Raw genomic sequence first — 13466 nt, 5'->3', positions numbered from 1 at the left:
GTGGGACCCCAAGGATATCTTTGTTCCCCAGAACGGAGGGAGTAGACAAGCCTAGAGCATGTCTCTACTGCCTGCTGGGGTACCGGAATGAATGCACAGTGCATTCTCCAACTGAGAATGTAAGCCAAAAATTGAGCCATAAACCTAAGCAATCATTGCTGGTTTAAATCTGCACTTAACCTCAGCAACGGACTAGTCATTAGTGAGACTGCTAATCCCTTAAATGGAAAGGATGTCTGATTCCAGTTCCTCTCAGTAAACAGGTTTGTATGGCCAAGCCAATGCCAGGGAGCTTGGCAAGGGTTTAACGTTGTATGAGCTTGCTCAGGTAAAGATACATTAAAATAAAACTTAATTTTTCCTTCAATATAAATAGTTCGTTCTGGATGCCTGGGTGGCTCAGTGGTTGAGCATCTGCCTTTGGCTCAGGTTGTGACCCCGAGGTCCTGGGATCGAGTCCCACATCAGGCTCCCTGTAGGGAGCCTGCTTCTCCCTCTGCCTGTGTCTCTGCCTCTCTCTCTCTCTATGTCTCTTATGAATAAATAAATAAAATCTCTAAAAAACATTAGTCTTTAAAAAATAATAAAATAAAATAAATAGTTCATTTAACACTATATTTACTTTGTAAATGTTAGCAAACCTTGCAGAAAAGCAGATCATCTGAAAATTTATTTTGTTCAGGCTATCAGAGATAAGGAACCTACATTACGTAAGCACAAGATCTTGAGGACAATGATCCTTGATATGGACAACTATTTCACATACCAATTAATTACTTCAACTTTTTTGCCTTTAAGAGATGTTGCGGGGGTGTGATAAATTTTTCATTATCTACATTGTGGTGATACTTTCATGGTGTAAACATATACCATAATTTATCAAGATGTATATTTTAAATATGTACATTTTCCTGAATGTCTAGGTAAACATGTAAAAATGTACACAGAAATTTTTTGGTTTGTTATTAAGGTGCAAAACTCAATTCCCTCAAAAATCCTATAGAAACTGATATATAAATAGACACACACATAAATTTTATGGATGGAAGTGGGGATGCCCACATACCTTCTCCTTTCCCTTTGCTCATGCTCCCTGAGATAGCCCTAATGAAGCCAATATCCTTTGGCCTCGGAATAGAAGTCTGATATATTATGTTGCTCGGTTCATGGAAGGCAAAAAAAATACATTTTTTTTCGTAGAAATATTTCCAATAATATATGCTTAAGAAGTAAAGGTTTTGAGATATGAAGGCCTAAATGCCAACTCTGGCCAAATAGTCATTTGTAAAAGTTACCTTTTAATGATGCCTAATGTATGACTAACACGATCCTCAGAAATTTTTTATGAATAATCAATAAATTTCACAAGGTCTCTATAAAAATGATTTCTCTTTTATTTATACATGAGAAGCCAAACCTTTTGAGAAGTCATGTGATTTTCCCAGTCATATGGGTAGTAAATGATAAAAGATCCAACCCATGTTTGTCTCCTCCAAGATCCCTTATGATTTGTGTGTATAGGAAGATTTTCTAGACTTTTAAAGACACCAAGATGCTGACTCATATGACATCAGGGTTGAGAGAGATACTAGAAATAATTGCTGTCAAATCTCTTTAACAAATAAAATGGAGGGAAAACATCTGCTCTGGGTTCATGCTTGTTATGGTGGAATTATTTCGGTTCTCTTACTCTGTCATTATCAAAGAAATCTGTCTGCAGAGACCTTGCAAATCGGTATAAAAAATAATGAGACTGTGTGTTAGAAGCTCCTTGATTATGTTTTGTTTCATTCTTGTTTTTTGTTTAGTCTTCAGTAAATTTCCTGAATCAGGAATATGAGACTATAAAGGTTCTAATTTCTTTTCTATTCTCAGTTTTCCTCTTATCTGTGTCTTCTGGAAAGTGCCCCAGAAGGCCACCCAATGTAGATATGCTTCTGCTTAGGATAAAGGTATAGAAAAAAAAAAAAAACCCAGTACAGAAATTTTGAAGAACACAGAGATAGTGAAAGTTGACTTGTCCCAAGAGCCAGAACTTCAAGGAGGCTGTTTTAAATGTCTGCATGTTCTAAATAACACTTTGGCCCATGAAGCACTTTCAGAAAGTAATATTAACGTAGTATGACTAACCTTTTTTTTTTTTTTCTGCTTACATCGACAATTATTCAATAATGGCATAGGCATTTCTAAGACCATTCTATTAATTTTCTAGTATTTCTGTTAACTGTAACAGTAAAAATGGGGGTTTACCCCTTAAGTCTTTCATCAAAAGAACCTGCAGTGAGGAGTGTAGTTAGCAGACATCCTATAGCTGCCGTGGCTTTGGTATCTTCCACGACACTCATATTCAGGTATGTTTTCCCCAGACTCTTTCCAGGTAATGACTAAGAAGAGTTAGGTACTATATCTGGAATATTCCTACCCAAAATGGAACTTCTTTAGAAGGTACTCTTTGCTCTGGGATTCCTACCACTGGACTGAAACCTTCTCAGGGCAGCACCGCAAACGAAGTCTCTTTCTACTCAATTCTGTTTCTTCCAATTCTCCATTAACAAATGCCATACTTGTAACTTCCTGGAAAATGGTTACTTCTGAATGTAAGTTAAAAAAAAAGAGTTTTAGGCCTTTTAGGCCTAAGTTCAGGTACTGATGTAAACAACTAAAACCCTAATACTGTGTTTGTAGCTCTATTTCTGTTCCTCAAATTATTTGAAGTTGTTATAAGGTCAGACATCTCATGCTAATTTGGTCGTTGTGATGATTATAAGTCACACTTACTGGTGCACTGAAGTAAACCCTCTACCTAACTAGCCTTGATATATGTACACATGCATATACATGAGGGGGACGTGTGTGTGTAAAGTATGGCCTTTATACATAGATGAAAGTACTTAATACAAAGTCTAACACCTGCTTCACAAGTACTATTCAAATTAAATAAGTGAGATGTGAAGACATTTCTCTTTATGCTGGCTGTGCCTCCTATGCAACGTTGCTAGGCTGTCATAAAATAAATGACACTTTAAATTCATGGTAATGGGAACAGTTGCTTCCTGGTTGCATTGAAAAAATGCCTTTATATCCATATGATATTTCCTATAGCTTCATTATTTCCATTTAAAATCAACAAGTTTACAGTTAACCATCCTGTATTTACTATATTTAAATTAATACCACTTAAATTGTTAATTAAGATCATACCCTGGCATGGGGGAGAGGGGGGAAATGAGCATAGAAATACATCTTCTGCATTCCAGCTTCTAAAATAAGCACAATGTAATGCTAAAAATATTTAAAGGTAATTGTGTCCTGGAAATAACCACAATATAATGAAATAAAAGCTCTTGGGACGCCTGGGTGGCTCAGCGGTTGAGTATCTGCCTTTGGCTCAGGGCGTGATCCTGGTCCAGGGATCGAGTCCCACGTCGGGATCCCTGCATGAAGCCTGCTTCTCCCTCTGTCTATCTCTCTCTCTGTATGTGTGTCTCTAATGAATAAATAATAAATAGAATCTTAAAAAAAGAGTAAAAGCTCTTGGCTAGTCTGATTCAATCACTCATCCTCACATATACATAAACTAGCAGAGGATAGCCTAGCAGAAGAGTTAAAACCAATGAAATAAGAAAATAAAAACATAAATACCACAGATAAAATCAAAGAAGCCAATTTCTTTGAGATCAGAAAAATCTGATCTATCATGGAGAATACAGAGAAGGTACAAATTACAACATTAGGAATTAAGGAGGGAGGGGGATTTCTACAGATATTATTCCCATTAAAAGAAAAATAAACAGCACCAGAAAACATGAAATGATTAGATATAAGTGTAGCAGAGTATGTGCAAGATCAACATGTAAAATACATGTAAAGCACTGACAAGAAGAATTAAAGAAAACCTACGTAAACTAAGATATTTCCTTTTCATGGATTAATTTATCAGTTAAAATGCCACTTTTTCCTAAATCAAGCCATCAGTCTTATTCAATCCCAATAAAAATCCCAGAGGCTTTTTCTCCCGCACAATGAAAACTGAACTGATTCCAAAATTAAGACAGAGGAACTAAATTAATCAATACAATTTTGAAACAGAAGAAAATATTTGGAGGATTCTCATTACTTAATTTCAAGAGCTGCCACAAGCTCCCATAAATGAGATAATGGGATATTGACATAGGGAGGGTACAGCAATCAATGGGAAAAAATTATAGTCCAAAAAGATATGACTACATATATTGTCAATTGATTTTCAAAGAAGTTGTGAAGGAAACATAATGGAGAAAGTATAGAGCTTTCAACAAATGTCCTGGAACATCTCGACTCTCTCTCTCTCTGTCTCTCTCTCCCCCACCTCTCTCTATATATCTGTTTTTATCTCTTCCAGAAGAAAATATTTTCAAAACACACAATTGATGAAGGACTTACATATGTAATATATAAAGAATTAGCAAAATGCAATGAAAAAATTTAAATGGACATTTCAAGAAGAAAGATACATGGATTGCAAATCAGCAAATGAAACAAACTGCTTTTCATGGCCACAGTCCAAGCTCTAAGAATGAGCTGGCCATTGGCAAACTATTCCATCTGCTTTGCTTGTACCAGGTTCCTGTTACCACATTGCTTCCAAATCACTGGGGTAGGAATAATTATTTTTTTTCCCTCTCTGCTCCATTGATCCTTTCTTATTTTAAAAAATAAAAATGTTTGCATTAAAAAAAAGACACATTCATCATAGATTTTATGCATTTTCTGTGTTTCTGAACAGTAAAATATAAAGTGAGGTGTTTATCAGTAGTAGTCTAATTTTTTGCAGGGGGTTAGACTAAAGAAATCTTAAAAATTCAAATAAAATAAAGCATATCGGCAGTTTCTTTCAGAAAGAACTTTTTTTTTTTTTTTTTTTTTTTTTTAGATTTAAGGAAAAGAAAAATCTCAATTCATTTGGTTTAAACAAAGCTGATGGCATCTAAGGAATAGTACGGTTTGTGGTTTGGATCCATTATGACTCTGCCAGCTTCAACAGTCACATGAGGGACAAGGCTTCCTGAGTGTTACTGGGAGGTGCCAAAACGAAGTCTTCCTCTCCTTAACTGAAAAGAGGGATGATAGGGATGACATTCAAACAACTGAGGAAATGCAGAATCATGCTGGAACTATGTTAGTCGTGAATTGCTAATTCTGAGGAAGCAAAAAAATGTAAAACTCAATAAAATTGACTATTTGACAGCAGCTGTAAACATTTCCTGAACAAACCAGGCCCAGGTCAATGAGTTTGCACCCCTGAAGGAAAACTAACTGGAGCAGATGCAGTGGCATCAAGTAACACGTTCAAGGAAAATAAAATGATGGTCAAGATGATGATCGCATCTAAAATTAACTACTCAGTCACATGAATTTTTTTGTAACATACCTTTTCCCCCCCAAAAGTGCACTGATTGCGTAGGAATCGCCGAGAATAAAAATAGTAACAATTGTTGCATGACTCAATAGATACTATTTTAAAATAAATAGTATACAATTGTAGTACCTAAGAAACATAATACCAGAAAATATCACAACTCACTCTTGTATGCCATAAAAATGTTAAATGGAGTATCATTCAATTCAAATTTATAGTATATGCACTTATAAAACATGGAAACTGATTATTATAGTGACTTTAACATAAATTTTAAATTTTTTACTATCTTTTTTGTCTTCAGACTTTTTACTTGAAAATTTAAGAGAAATAAAAAATCATCTTAATGTTCTGATAGTCTTATTTTGCTAAACAAAAGTTGTTATGAATAAGATTTTCGATCTCTAGGGTTACACATTCTGTGGGTATTCAGAGCATAATTTTACTTTTAAAACATAGTAGAGAGAAAAGAGATTATTCTCCCTACCCAAAGCATTTTTATGTTTATATCATAGAGTCTCTTGCATTTACACATGTCTACTTGAAACATTCATGATTTTCTCCTGCTTTTACATGCTAAACTTTTGTATTGCTTGTTTTTGGGAAATCTACTTAGCATCAGTTTACTTATCCTTTCGTTTTATCAGCTATTGTTCATTTCACAAATTTCTGAGGGAACTGTACATTTGATTGCAGATTAGATAGTTTTTAAAGTAAGACAAAAACATAGTCCTGGCCATTAAATAGTTTGCTATCTAGGAAGGGGAGAGAGAAACGTATAAAAAAGAAAATTGTCTCATGTGGAAAGTTGTTGTTTTACGAAGTGATGGATGTTCAACATCCACTTATTTGAATACTATGTCATACTTAAGCCATTCATTAAAAAAGAAATAAAATGGACACTACTCAAAGAATAAACTCACTGAATCAGGTCTAAATGATAACTCCAAAGGTAGTTAGAATTAAGCTTTAAATTTAGAACTAAGGGTAAGAGCGATTACAGTAAGCAGTATAAATACTGCAAAAATTTTAAATTGAATAATATAACTTGAATACTATAACTAACTTGAATAACTTGAAATACTATAAACCTCAATTACTAGAACGGGACAAAAAGGAAAAGAAAAGTCTAGAGTTTCCATGAAATAAACCAATAGAGAAGATGTGGGGTCAGTAAAATTATAGATAAAATGACACTATTTGACTGAATATAAACAAAAAATAAGTTCTATAAAATTCTATAAAAAAATAAAAATACACTCTTAAATAATCCTTGAAGAAGAACTAAAAATTATTGAGGTATAATTAATATACAGTGTTATGTTAGTTTCAGGTGTATGATATAATGATTCAACAATTCAATTCAGTGCTCACCATGATAAATATATTCCTAATTCCATTTATCTATTTCACTCATCTCTCATCCTCCTCCCCTCTGGTAACCACCAGTGGTTTCTCTGTATTTTCTTGTTGGTTATTTGGTCTTTTTTTTTTTTTCTTTGTATGCTTGCTTATTTTGTTTCTTAAATCTCACATATAAGTAAAATCATCCGGTATTTGTCTTTCTCTGACTAATTTCACTTGTCTTTTCATTCATCATTATACTCTCTAGGTCCATCCATGTTATAAATGGCAAAATCTCATTCTTTTTTATGACTGAAAAATATTTCATTATATACATACACACACATACACATGCACACCCTACATCCTTATCCATTCATCTATGGATGGACACTCGGGCTGCTTCCATATCTTGGCTATTATAAATAATGCTGAAATAAACATAGAGGTGCATGTATCTTTTTGAATTAGTGTATTAATTTTCTTTGGATAAATGCCCAGTAGTGGAATTACTGGATCATATGATAATTTTATTTTTAATTAAAAAAATATTTTATATATGTATTCATGAGAGACACAGAGAGAGAGAGAGGCAGAGACTGGTGGAGGGAGAAGAAGGCTCCCTGCAGGGATCAATCCCAGGACCTTGGGGATCATGCCTCAAGCTCAGGCAGATGCTCAACCACTGAGCCACCCAGGTGCCACTATTTTTAATTTTAGAGTCAACTCCATACTCTTTTACACAGTGAATGCACTAATTTGCATTCCCACCAACAGTGCACAAGGATTCCTTTTTTCATACATTCCTTGCCAACACTCGTTGTTTCTTGTCTTTTTGATTTTAGTCATTCTGACAGGTGTGGGGTGATAGATCACTGTGGTTTTGGTCTGCAATTCCCTGATGGTCAGTGGTGTTGAACATGTTTTCATAATTTTGATAGCCATTTGTATGTCCTCTTTTAAAAATGTCTATTCGGATCCTTTGTTCATTTTAAATCCGATTATTTGTTTTGTGTTGAGTTGTATAGGTTCTTTATATTATTAGATATAACCTTATTAGATATTACTTTATTAGATATAACCTTTGCAAATATCTTCTCCTATTCAGCAGGTTCCCTTGCCATTTTGTTGAAGTTCCTTTCACTGTGCAAAAGCTTTTTATTTTGGTGTAATCTCAACAGTTTATCTCTCCTTTTGTTTCCCTTGCTTGAAGGAGACATATTTAGGAAAAAGTTTCAATGGCTGATGTCCAAGAAATGACTGTCTATGTTTTCTTCTAGGAGTTTTGTGGTTTAGAGTGATCTATTTTTAATTCTAACTTTTAAAGATGTATATTATTTTTCATTGCTAAAATTTGAATTTTGGTACTACAATTTTACAAAGATGTACCTTAGTGTAGGTAGCTACACATTCTCTCTGGTACTCATTGGGTGCAACCTGATAATTTGTCTCTCTTCAATATTAGCAAATGTTTTTCTATTATTTCTTATACCCACTTCTTTTCTATTTTATCTCCTTTTGTGACTCTTTTTGATGAGTGATGAGATTTTTTACATTGCCAACATTTTCTTAGCTTTTCTCAAATATATTATTTATATTTGTAATGTTGCACTGGTTTCAAATCTCTGGCTCAATCTTCCAGACCACTACTTCTTTTTTTTTTTTTTAGCATTTTCCATTCAGCTATTCAGTCCCTTTGGTTGTTTGTTCATTTGTTTTTCTCCCTCCTCCACCTTGCTTTTGATGTTAGACACATCTAACATATCTTTCTAGGGATGTAATACTAAGAAAGAGGAGAGGGGAGAAGGGGAAGGGGAGAAAAAGAAAGGAAAGCAAGCAAGGAAGTAAGCTTTTGGAAATGCTGAATCAGCAATTTTCTTGAGAAAATAGTGTTCTATGGAAAAAATAGATATTGATGATTAATAATTGGAAAATTGTTCTGATGAGCTTGTCTCAGGATGTGAAAAATGGTTTTTTTTTATTTTTTTAAAGATTTTATTTATTTATTCATGAGAGAGACAGAGAGAAGCAGAGACATAGGCAGAGGGAGAAGCAGGCTCCATGCAAGGAGCCCGGGGACTCCATCCCGTGTTTCCAGGATCATGCTCTGGGCTGAAGGTGGGCTAAACCATTGAGCCACCCAGGCTTCCCAGGCTGTGAAAAATGTTAAGCATACCATAACCAATTAACTTTACTTATAATTCCACTTTAATAAATGTAAAACATACTGTATTTTTAATTTACAATCTATGTCTAATCACTAAAATATGTTTTTTTTCAAAAATAGAAAATACAATTTTAAAGCAAAAGAAATGATATTCTTATATTTTAAAAAGCATAAATAGTGTCTTTGCTCTCAGTGTCATATACAATAGTGGTGACTCATAGATTCATGCAAACATCTACAAATCTACAATGCAAATGTCATGGTAGAGGACAGCCACATACAAATATGATGTAATGTTCTGAACTTTGTAATTAAAGTGTGCCTAATTTGTTAAGTAGTAATTTCTTGGTTCATATGCAAAGCTAATGTCGATATGTCTGCTACTATGGCCCTTTACTGCTATGTTCAAACCATGTCAAAAGGCTTATTTCAAGTGTAGTTCAAAGATTTAGGACTAATTTTTATATAATCTGCTTACCTAAGTAAAATCATTAAGTTCATTCTATTATTCAGAAGTCTCTATTAATAGGCCATAGACTTAAGGAGGTGAATTAGAACACAATTTATTTTGTGTGGGGGAGAGACACTTTGCATGTGAGTGGAGACCGAAATTTAGAGATGCCTTATTTTGCTTCTGATCCACTTGGTCAGATAAAAACTCTGTTTCAATTAAATTTTAAGAGAACCCTATTTACCCTGCAAACAAATAAAATGTCTGATTCTAAAGAAGTTTTATTTTTTTTCTAGGTTGGTCAATTATTTGTCCGCCCATTGTCTACAGGATGTGAAATCATCCCTAGGATACCTCTGCTTCTTCCCTGGAAAAAAATAGGAAGCCCGTTGGAATTATAAATGTTGGGGCAGAGAAGATGATCACAGGTAAGTAGCCTTAGGTGCAAACAGGTGTTGGAACTGCATGGGGTAAAGCATCAGTTTCGACACAAAGAAGAATCTCAAAAAAAGATCTTTTTTCAACTACTTTCAGATTGCTGTCTAGGAAACCCTGACTGGTTTCAGTCTCCCTGCAGGAGCCTGAATCTGATACTAGAAATTGAATAACAAGAGGGAGTTAGCCCTGTTTTATAGTCAATTTTAGGAACTGTGAACTACAGTGAAGTTCAAAATATACCAGGAGGTGAGATTTAATTGTTCAAAAATGAAGTCTGATGGCAAATAATCATCTAAGCCTGGTAAGTTGCTATATCATGTTAGCTAATCAAATCAGCAGAAATAAGTGTTAAATCTAAGAGGCAATGTCAAATGTCATTCATAAGTAGCTTTTGTATGTATTAGGGTCTCCAAAGTCTAACTTGTCTTCAAGGCTTCCTATTATAGGTAAATGTTTTCTGAGATTGTTGCCAGCATCCGTGCATGAGAAAAGGTTTAGAATATGTGTTTACTCTTCTATGCCTTCACGAGATGCTAGTTGAGTTCTTCCATTCTCTCAAGCTGCAAAATGCCTCTCTGCCTTAATACTAGGTTTCTGGGTACCTTTCCTATATTCAGGCTTATGATGGGAGCCCTGTCCCCATTCTTCATCAACTTTATTTTAAGCAAAAATCCTAGAATGCCCAGGTGTCTCTCATTCCCACTAACATCCCTTTCACTTCAGAGGCTGTACTTCACCTTGACGACGAGCACCAAGCATCTTTCCCACAATCGCCCTGTTTTCAGGGCTAGCTTAGCACTGAACCGGATTTGACAAATGATTTCTTCAACATAATCTCATCTTTTTTTTTTTTTTTTTTTGGTTTCTTCCCAGTGGACGATATTTATGTTCTTTCATTATTTCAACTACCACTCCACTTGTGGATTTTTATTTTCATTCTCTGTGATTTTAATTTTATGAAAAAGTGAATTTCAAATCTACATTAAACTAAGTTGAACACGAAGCCTTAGTGAAGGAGGTCTGGCGATCTTGTTTACAAAAATATGGCTACTGTCCTTTGATCTTAAAATTTAAGGAAGGATACTTTACGTAGCTTTGTGTTTGCACGTGTCAGCAGCAGAGCAGAGTAACAGACCCTGGCATTCCCTGCCAGATGTTCTTCAGCTACCATGTCTCTTCAGTAGATCATTTTTTGGTAGTAAAGACGTCACTTCCACAAATTGTCCATCCCCAGCTTTGGGTTGGGTCTCAATTTTTAGCATCATCTTCATTAAGTCACTGTCACAGAGCGTGTGTACAGCCTGACAAGCCTGCATCCATACATTCAGCTGGAGAATATTCAATGTCACCTTCAAAGCCAGTTTCTTTCTCAGGCTCCAGAAGAACGGCTGCTTCTGGGTTTCCATCATCTTATGAGATCTATGGGGAGTTTGAGGCCTTTGGCTCTCATTGGCAGTCAGAACTGTTTTCCCAAAAAGGCATATTCATCATGAAGGGTTCTTTGCAGTGCTGAGACTACTGCCCTTTCCTCACTATACTTTTCTTAGTTGCCCAAGTTCTAGTTTTACCAGTTGGATCCATGTATATTGTTTCTTTGCAAGCCTTGATCCATTTTTCTTCTGAAATTAACTCCTCTGAAATAATAGCCTGTTTGTTTGGTATTTTCAGAATTGGTTGGTTCTTCGTTCTCCATTTTCCATTTTCTGGTGAGTCTTCACCATCCTCAGGCAAGAATTTCATGACCAAGGCTTAGGGTAGAGGGAAGGTGCTCCACTGGGAAAGAGAATGAAAGAAAGGACAAGCCCAAGGGAACAGTGTGGCAGGCCTTTCACAGGCCAGCCAAACCACTGTGGTCTTCCCTGGAGTTGTAAGACAATCATTTGTGTTGTTTTAAGCCATTAAGTTTGTGGTTGTTTTGTTAGAGGAGCAATAGGGAACTAATGCAGATGGGAAAGGACATCCTTAAAAGAAGAATCTGCAAGATGCAAAGCCTCAAGGCATGACCTTTTCAGAAATGAAGGAAGGTCTGGAGTGTGTTCTGAGTCTGGTAAAAGAAGGGCTGAGGAAGAGACTCATACCAGTCGAGAAAAGTAGGGTTACCTAAAAGCTGACAAAGGTCTTCCACATTTTAAAAGAAGATTTCTACCTTATAAAATAATTCTGACAGTAATGAGCTGGCTGGAAATGAGCTGGTGGTATAACACCAAATGATTTTTTTTTTTTAATATTCGATAGGACTTTACTATATTCTAGTCATATTAGCCTTTCACAAATGCTTAAATTAGAAAAGCACAAGAGGATAGTTTTAGTTACATCTAATAATGTCCTCTACCATGCTTTTATCTTTGTTCATAACGATTCCTTATTTCATCTTCTTTTCTTGTAAGAATGAGCATAAAAAATTATCACAATAAGAGTAACAGTGTACTGTAATTTCTCCTAGGTACTCTGCCATACGGCACCTGTCTCTGTTATTTAATTTAACTTGATCTGTTGAAAATCAGGCTTGTAAGGGCTCATATGTCATACTCGTTAAAATGTCATATTCTTTAAAGAATCTAATTCCAAAGAGACATGCATCCTTTAATAAGAAACATTTTCATGCTGTACAGATAAGAAGTAAAAATTCAAAAAGTGTCCCATGAACAAAATAAAATGCATTATATTTTTTAAAAATATTTTATTTATTTATTCATGAGAGACAGAGAGAGAGAGAGAGAGGCAGAGACACAGGCAGAGGCAGAGACATAGGCAGAGGGAGAAGCAGGCTCCATGCAGGGAGCCCAACGTGGGACTCGATCCTGGGACCCAGGATCAGGCCCTGGGCTGAAAGCAGGCACTAAGCCACTAAGCCACCTAGGCTGCCCCATAAAATGCATTTTAAAATAATATTGATCATTAGGTAGATAAATAGGCAGCCTATTTTTGCCTATTCAAATCTTTAGTTTAATAATTCATTTGTCCAAGGAAATGCAACTTATTTTGGATGAATGCATTTAGATATTTAGGAAAATGCAATTTGTCTACCTATAATAATAAACAACTTAAAAATAAATTCTCAGCCCCAAAAGATATGAAAGTAAAGAACAATGACACTCATTCAATATTAATAATAAAAATGAAAATTAACATAAACTGGATATATCATTTTATGCTAAAATGCACATTTTTAAAAGTTGTCTAATTTAAGAAATATTGCAGCAAAAATAGTATACATATTCCTTACAAGAGGGACTTATAATCTGTATAACATTTTTTCTACATTTTTGTAAAACCTCATTATATAGCAAAAGTCATATGGTGCTCATTCTTTTTTTAAATTTATTATTATTTTTTATTTTTTTAAGATTTTATTTATTCATGAGAGACAGAGAGTGAAAGGCAGAGACACAGGCAGAGGGAGAAGCAGGCTCCCTGTTGGAGCCCGATGTGGGACTTGATCCCAGGACCCCAGGATCACACCTGGGCTGAAGGCAGATGCTTAACTGACTGAGCCACCCAGGTGCACCAGCATTTTGTTTTAATAAGAAACATTTTCGGGGCGCCTGCATGGCTCAGCTGGTTAAGTGGCTGATGTCAGCTCAGGTCCTGATCTCAGCGTTCTGGGATGGAGGCCCCAGGTCGGGCTCCTTGTTCAGCAGGGATGCTTCTCCTTTTCTCTCTGCCTC

General features: G+C 35.3%; 1 pseudogene; it reads right to left on the bottom strand.

Moving 5' to 3' along the window:
• Window positions 1–10861: 10861 nt before the first annotated feature.
• Window positions 10862–11491, bottom strand: LOC118350577 (ADP-sugar pyrophosphatase-like; annotated as a pseudogene).
• Window positions 11492–13466: the final 1975 nt, after the last annotated feature.

The sequence above is a fragment of the Canis lupus genome, chromosome 14 (assembly GCF_003254725.2).
Source record: "Canis lupus dingo isolate Sandy chromosome 14, ASM325472v2, whole genome shotgun sequence".
Lineage (NCBI taxonomy): Eukaryota > Metazoa > Chordata > Mammalia > Carnivora > Canidae > Canis > Canis lupus.
Note: the sequence above shows the minus strand (reverse complement) of the source record. Positions and strands in the feature narration are given on the sequence as shown.